Source organism: Lepidochelys olivacea (assembly GCF_965140295.1).
Source record: "Lepidochelys olivacea isolate rLepOli2 genome assembly, chromosome: 12".
Classification (NCBI taxonomy): domain Eukaryota; kingdom Metazoa; phylum Chordata; order Testudines; family Cheloniidae; genus Lepidochelys; species Lepidochelys olivacea.
In genome coordinates, this window is record NC_140422.1 from 30196788 (window position 1) to 30204238 (window position 7451).

The following is a 7451-nucleotide window of genomic DNA, read 5'->3' on the forward strand; positions in this document are numbered from 1 at the left end:
ACTAACCAATTTATTTGAGCATAAGCTTTCGTGAGCTACAGCTCACTTCAATGATGCTGTAGCTCATGAAAGCTTATGCTCAAATAAATTGGTTAGTCTCTAAGGTGCCACTAGTGCTCCTTTTCTTTTTGCAAATACAGACTAACACGGCTGCTACTCTGACAGCAGAAAAGTTTTGCTAACTCTTCTGAGAAGCATTCTACTGGTAGGACTTGTGAGTAACACATAATGGAATCAGATGGGGAACAAAGGACCTATTTGTTATAAGGCAGTGACTTGGAATAATGAAATGTGAGCAGAGGCTGAAGGCAGCCTTAGGAAAGAAAATAAGAGCGATGCAGCAATTATATGTGACAATGAAGTACACTCATTTAAAGATCACTTAAGCAGAGTATGAAAAGGCTAAGATGCATAGTGCCTTATTTCAGAGACCACTAATATTTGAAGGACACAGGGAAACTGAAAGAAGGAACTCAGTTTCCTCTCTTCCTCAGGCAGAGTAGAGCATCGGATTCCATCCCCACACCCACTATGCACAACCCCACCTTCTTGCTCCAACGCTTTAATTACTGCAGTTTGGAGGTACCTCTGAGGAGACCACAGATATCTAGGCACATAGAGAAGAGCCAATCCTTTGGACCTGCCATAGGCAAAACTCAGATGGACTTCAACGGGAGTGAACTGTGCATACTGTGAAGGCATGAGGGCAGCAATTTTGAGACTCCGCGCTGAATTAATCCATCATAGTAAATTATTTATTTAGTGAATTTCACTTCTTGATTTTGACTTTCTGAATTTAAAATAATCATTCATTATTCTAAATTATTTGCCAAACATTTTGGCTGAATAGCCTTGGTCTGTAGATTGGGTGTCAAGCAGTTCGCTGTGAATATTTGATAGTCAAACTTTGAGTTGCCTTGCTTAGTTCTGACTGGACATGTAGGTCACGTGATATGTTTCCACTCCTTGAGTGGAATAAGCGTATCTCTTAAAAGCATGTGAATACCCATGCTTATTAATTCAAAATATTACTTTTCCCAACTTGGTTTAAAATTCTCTATTTTCATGAATAGTCCTCCCAGTAAACTCATCTTCTGGAATTTTCCTAGAAATTAAACATCAAAGGAACATGAAGACATTCTAAGTGAATTCATTTAAAAAAACTGAATAGATATTTGCAGGGATTTTTTGTTTTGTTTTGTTTTTTACAATATAACTCAGCTCTGACTATATTTAACCTCAATTCTGTTCCCTTGTTTTGTTCAGTAATGGAAATAACCTGCTAGGAGTATATACGTTGATTTTATATATAGTTTAATATGTGTAATAAAGATTTGGAAGGGAAAATAATCACAGGCTCGTAATTTCAGAATTGTATAAATTTCATCATAGTATGGTATGTGGATAGGGTAGAAGAATATTTTAATGCATAAACAATCTGGTGTTCTGAACTGTGTTGATTATATAGGGTAAGGTTATGTAGATATTACAAATTCTATATTGAACTGTAGGGTGTAGCAACTAACATATGTAGCTTGTTTTTTGTAGTGAATTTGTACACAACAACAAAAGACAAAATGAAACTGCCTGTACCAAATAACCATCAGGAAATATTCTATGAGGCATGTGGAGTAATCTGCAAGAGGAAATATCAAACATCTTATTCTAAAGAGTATGAAAAATAATTCTGAAGACAGAAGTAGCCTCAGGATTCCACACTGTAAATTTTCAGTTTTCTTACAGCATAGATCAATGAAAGCCTCCAATGTCTATTCATGAATATGGAGTTTATTCAAAGGTGAGTAACAGGCTCTATCTTCACTCTTTTAGTGCACTGGTCTAGTCAGCTGTACCTTGGAGGGATTTCCTTTAGCTCTCTCTAAGGAAAGTCCATGGGGATCAAAAGTGGACTTGAACCTTGTTCTGTGAAGAACCCACCAATATTCTTGTCAGAAAATAAGTCTAGTGGTCTTGTCAAATTCATACTGGGATGCCTTGTCATTTGTATATAGGCCTTAAAGTTATCTTCTTTAGTGCATGGAGGGAGAAAATGGATCAATACTGTTCACTTTGATGTATAATCAAAGCAGTAGGGCTATCTTTGATTAATTTCAGTCACACAGGGCTTGATCCAAAATTCATTAAAGTAATGGAAAGAATTTCTGTTGACTTCAGTAGGCTTTGGATGAGTCCCATAATCCAAAAGCACACATGCCAACTTGAAGGCAAGCACATCAAATTTCTGCTTTCTGATTTCCAGTCTTAATAAGCAAATAATGAGCAGTCCATTGCTGATTGTGGGGCCAAGAGCAGGCCAAAAGCAAGCAGCCTTAGCCCTTTGTAAACTCTTTGTGATTACCAGCAAAGCTCTGCCTCTTCCAGGTTTTCCTGCTGGGCCATCTGTACTCAATTATCTTATTCTGTAACACACAGGAGTTGCTACACTACAACAGAATTGCAGGAGTATATCTATCACATCAAGCCAAAGAAAATACAAATTCATCTTGCAGTACATAAAGCGGATGGGATGGGGGTTTAATATTTCCCCCTAAAGTCCTCGTTCTCTTTGAGTTTAGTGATTATTTCTGGTGGTCATCCCAAGAATGGATTCTCCTGGTTATTGACATAACTGCCAACACATACAGCGTACAAAACACTTCCAGCTCCTAGGCAATCAATGGAGATATTTCTTACACTGGCAGCCTGTAAATCCCGCAGTGTGAGCCAGCCTTATCCCTGGTGTTAACACCCTTTTCACAAAGACAAGAGCTGAAACAATCATCCAGCTATAATTGACATCTGCATCCCCATTATTCAAACAAGACATCTTTGTTCCAAGTCATTTTTAATATCCAGGCTGACATTCCTCAGCAAATGTTTTCTTTTGAGGGAACAGGTTAGTTTGTGTGAATGTGACTTTATCTTCTTAGTCTGAGCTGTCATGTTGATTGATCCCATCTGATTGATCTTAACTAAGCCATACCTGTGGTATCTCTATCAATTACTTCTATTACAAATTGTGTGGTTATCTGCATGCTGGCTGGATGCCTGCCAAGTGGAACAACACTGTGTTCAGTGCTTCACTGCCGGAAGTTGTTCAGAATCTGGAAGGTCTTAAGAGAAAAACACAGATGATTCAGAGGCGAGAAGGTGTGATGTAGGAGAAAAGATTACATTAATTATGTGCATCATGGCAGAGCAACCCCTGAGGAGGAGCTGCTTGTCTGTCATTTGTTGAATTATTTCATAAATCTTGCCATGATTAGTTGGATGAATTGTTTGATGAATAAGTGTTTGCAGCATTCACCCACCTCTGCTAAGGAGGGATGTAATCCTGCGTGGGTATTTGGAGAAAGTAAACCCCAAGGATGGAGAAGAATTCCTTTGGATGCTTAGAATTAAAGCCATGAATCTCTTTCTCCGCTGGTTTTGGTTGTCAACCAAAGAGTAAAACCACTAAAAAACGGAACCCATTCTTTACACCATCTCCTTCCCCAATGGCCATAACACGTGAGCGTGTGCACAAGCACACACCCCTACTTACCTACATACCTGCCTGTACTTATTTGCAGGGAATCCAGTAGCCTGCTAACCAGATTTGTCCACTCATTCCTCTTTGCCTGACTTCCTTCCCCATGCCTGTAATTTCAGTGGGTGGCCTGTTGGCCATTTCATGTCTCCAGGCTGGATTCTGACAGGAAAAGTAGGGAGGGTGTAAAACACAAGGCTGTGCCTCCCATAATTTCTGTTGGCCGGTGTGCGCTGAAGTGCAGGATTCCCACCCATCCTCTCCCAACTTCTCTGCAGCCCGGCTATCAGAAAGGATTTTTCATCCACAGCTAGAGTGACCCTAACTGGGGGTGTGAGATGCCCCCAGACTGCACCGTGCAGTAATGGAGAGTCTGATAAAACATTTGGATTCTATGTGTGTGTGTGTGGAGGGGGGTGGGGGGTCCCATGGCTTTCAAAGGAGGGTGGCATGCCTCACTGTTTGAAAATGGCAAGTTATATGATGTTTAAAGGGGATGTGAATCTGTATGATTCACATCCGATGAAGTGAGCTGAAGCTCACGAAAGCTTATGCTCAAATAAATTGGTTAGTCTCTAAGGTGCCACAAGTCCTCCTTTTCTTTGTATGAACTAAACCAGCCAGTACTCATTCCTACAAACCAAGGCCAGCAGGGGAATGGAGGCTGCAGGGTGATTTGCTGAGGAGGTTTGGCTTTGTCTCCTTTAATCTCTACCAGGTTGTTCTGCTCCAGTGCAGGCTCAGAGTCGTTCTGTCCTCATCTCCTTCACAGCAGCACTGGAGATATCTCTGGGGAGAGCGTTCAGCTCGGGCAATGGAGTTTAACTGACTTTCTGTCTCTCATTTTTTTCCAAAAGGAGCAGCATTTCCAAGAGGCTGCAGAACATTCCATCAGCACGGCAATGAGGCAAAACGAGATGTATGTAACACTGCAATAATGCTCCAGGGGCCAAATTGGTGCAAAGCCTGAGTAAACAGGCCTCATGCAGGAGATTTCCGAGGGGGCAATGGGAAACCTCCTTCCCCATGCCACAAAATGGTGCATAACACTAATGGTGCTGCTGCAGCCATGACTTTTAGAGCAGCTGCGGCTGCCACTCCACCCTAGATGCTGAAGGTTTGACAGGTGGATCTGTAGCCATATCTCTCCTCTGCTTGGCTATGGGCAGAGTCACATCAGAGCACTGCTCTCTGCCACACAGGAGCTGGGAATCCTTCTGCATAGTCACTCCATGGCAGTTCCTTGTGGGGGCCAGGCTCTCCACCCCCACAGAGTGGTGGCCTATAAGTGTGGTGAGGTAGATTAACCCTCCATGTAGCAGAAGGCCGCCTAGGTACTTTGGAGAAGGGGGACAAAAGGCCAGAACCGAAGGGTTACCAAATCTCATAATATTTGGTGTTTCTCTGAAAACCCCTGCTCCTGAAGTCGTGATTATGTGAGGATCTTAGCTGCCCTTTAAAGAGAGAAAAGTAAGATTTTAGCCCTTATGGTTACAGAGAAAAGCAGAAAAATGTGACCCAAGTAAAACCAAAAAGCTCCAAAATAGAAGGCAAAGGAAAAGAATTCAGTTAAAATCCCATGGTTTTTGACCCAGGCTCAAGACTATTTGTGGGGGGGGGGGGAGCAGAGGATTGACTCCTTATTTTTGAACATCTGAGGTTAGCAATGCTGCCACCATCTAGCAGGGCTGCAGTGTAGCAAAGCAGCCTGCCAGGGGTTAAATGGTTGGAGAACAGATGCTGCAGGATCCAGCTGCCATGCATAAAAAAGGGGAGGAGGAAGGGGAGGAGCCTGGTGGGGAATTGTGGTCCACAGCTGAGAGGGAACGAGGGTGTTCTACTGCATCCTGGAAAAGGGAGGGAGCTTTGTCTTGCCTGCTTGCAGCCTGGAAATGGGAAGGCTTTGATCTGGATACAATTAACCTTTGCTTGGGGAGTCTCTGGTGCTGAGTGGGGAAGATGGAGCTTTGACACAGTACAGTGAGTCTGAAAAAACAACTGGGCTGGAAAAAAAATAGTGAGACAAGAAGCTAAGGAGGCAGTTGTAGCACATAGTTGGGGAGAGAGGGCTCAGTCCTCTCAGCTGAGAAATCTGCTCTGAGAGCTGTGCAGGTATTCACAGTGCCCATGACCTGCTCATCCCCTGCTCATGCCCATTCTAACATCAGGCGCTCTCTTCCATTCCATATGCAGCAATCAATCAGCCCCTGGTGACCTACAACCCTTTCAGAAACTGCTCTGCCTCTGCGAAGGAAATGCATTGCTTTTCTGTCAGACCAGAGCCACTTCCTCACCAGGTATCATTTTCTTGATAAGCTGCAGTTTGCAATACAGATGACTGCATAGTCCCCTACTTGACAACTCCTACCCCCAAACATGCATCACGTTTCTTAGGGTGTGACTACACTGCAGAAGGGAGCATGCTTCCCACAATGGGTAGACAAACTCAAAATACTAGTGTAGCCAGGGGAAGCACAGGCGATGACCCGGGCTAGCTAGCCAAGTACGTACCCAGGGTCTGGACAGGTTTTTGCCCATGCTGCCCCCCGCTGTATTGCACGCATCTGTCTATCTGCTCTGGGAAGCACATCCCCAGCTGCAATGTAAACAGACCCTCAAGGAATAAAGTGCAGCATCTCCATGTCATAGCAAACTGTTCAGCTACCTGAAAAGCTACACGCACCAATGAAAACAAGTTATTTGTAATGAATGCCTGTACAGTGGTTGTGTATATATAGTCTGGAGTCCACTGAATATATAGTCTAGAGTCCACCTCGCACCAGGTGACTAGGTAACTGAGGTCCTCCACATGAAACATAGGCAATGCTTTATGAAACCCTGGGGAAGGAAGTAGAATACAGGCCTTATATACCTGCCAGAATATAGGCATCATACTATGAAAAGGAACTATATCAGATGCAGAGGATTTTACAGAGACTCCAGCAGGAGAGGGCATTTCTTTTAGTACTAACACCAAGAAGAATGGATGGTGACTGAAGTGTTTTCCTTCTCATTCCCCATCAATATCAGTTTGCTTTGGCAGATTAGTTCTCTGTTATTTTACTCTTATTGCTATTTTTTCCCTCCAGGGCCTGCATTTCACATTTGGGTTTGGAATTGAGTTGCTCATGACTCACCAGTGACCTTATTATTTTCCATGTGAAAGGCTGAGTTTCCTTCAACAGTGCATTTTGGTTCCACTGTTAAGTTCCGTTCTAGAAGGGGCCAATGAGGCTAAGGAACTTGCCCAGGCCCACACAATGAGTCAGTAGCACAGATCGGAATAGACTCAAGACCTCCCTGTTCCCCCAGGCCATTCCCGAGAAGGCCATAGCTGCCCTTTGAATTTAGCCCTTCTGCTAACTGGAAGGTATTGCTGGAAACAATGCTCTGAGTTGAAAGTTGCACTCAAAGTCTGTAAGTTGCATCTGGAGAACAAAGAATGAAATAACTTACCCAAGACTTAGTTTAGGAACAATAGGCTAAATTCTTTACTTACATTGAATGGGATGGCTCAGTGCTGAATTTGGCATTTATTATCGAACTACCACCATTTTTGCTCTCCTTTCTGGCAGTCACAACAGGGTGGGCTTAAGCACACTACCTCCCTGGAGGTGTTCTGGGTAAAGAGGGGCCAAAGCTGGAACCCCAGTTCCAACGTGGCCAGACTTTGGCGAAGTTTGGATTCAAATCAAACCTCAGCTCCAAGCTTCCTGGCTTGTCCCCATAGTGTGAGGTTTACTGAACTGTTGCAAAGTGTTTGTAGCTCCTCAGATGGAAAATAGCATTATATATTGAAATGTAAAATATTAACACTATAATGTCTTTAATCCCAAAGAATTACATAGAGCACTATTGAAATGATTTCATGTGTATATGAAATGGTGTGGAGCATAGCAGTCATGGGAAGGGTACATATTGC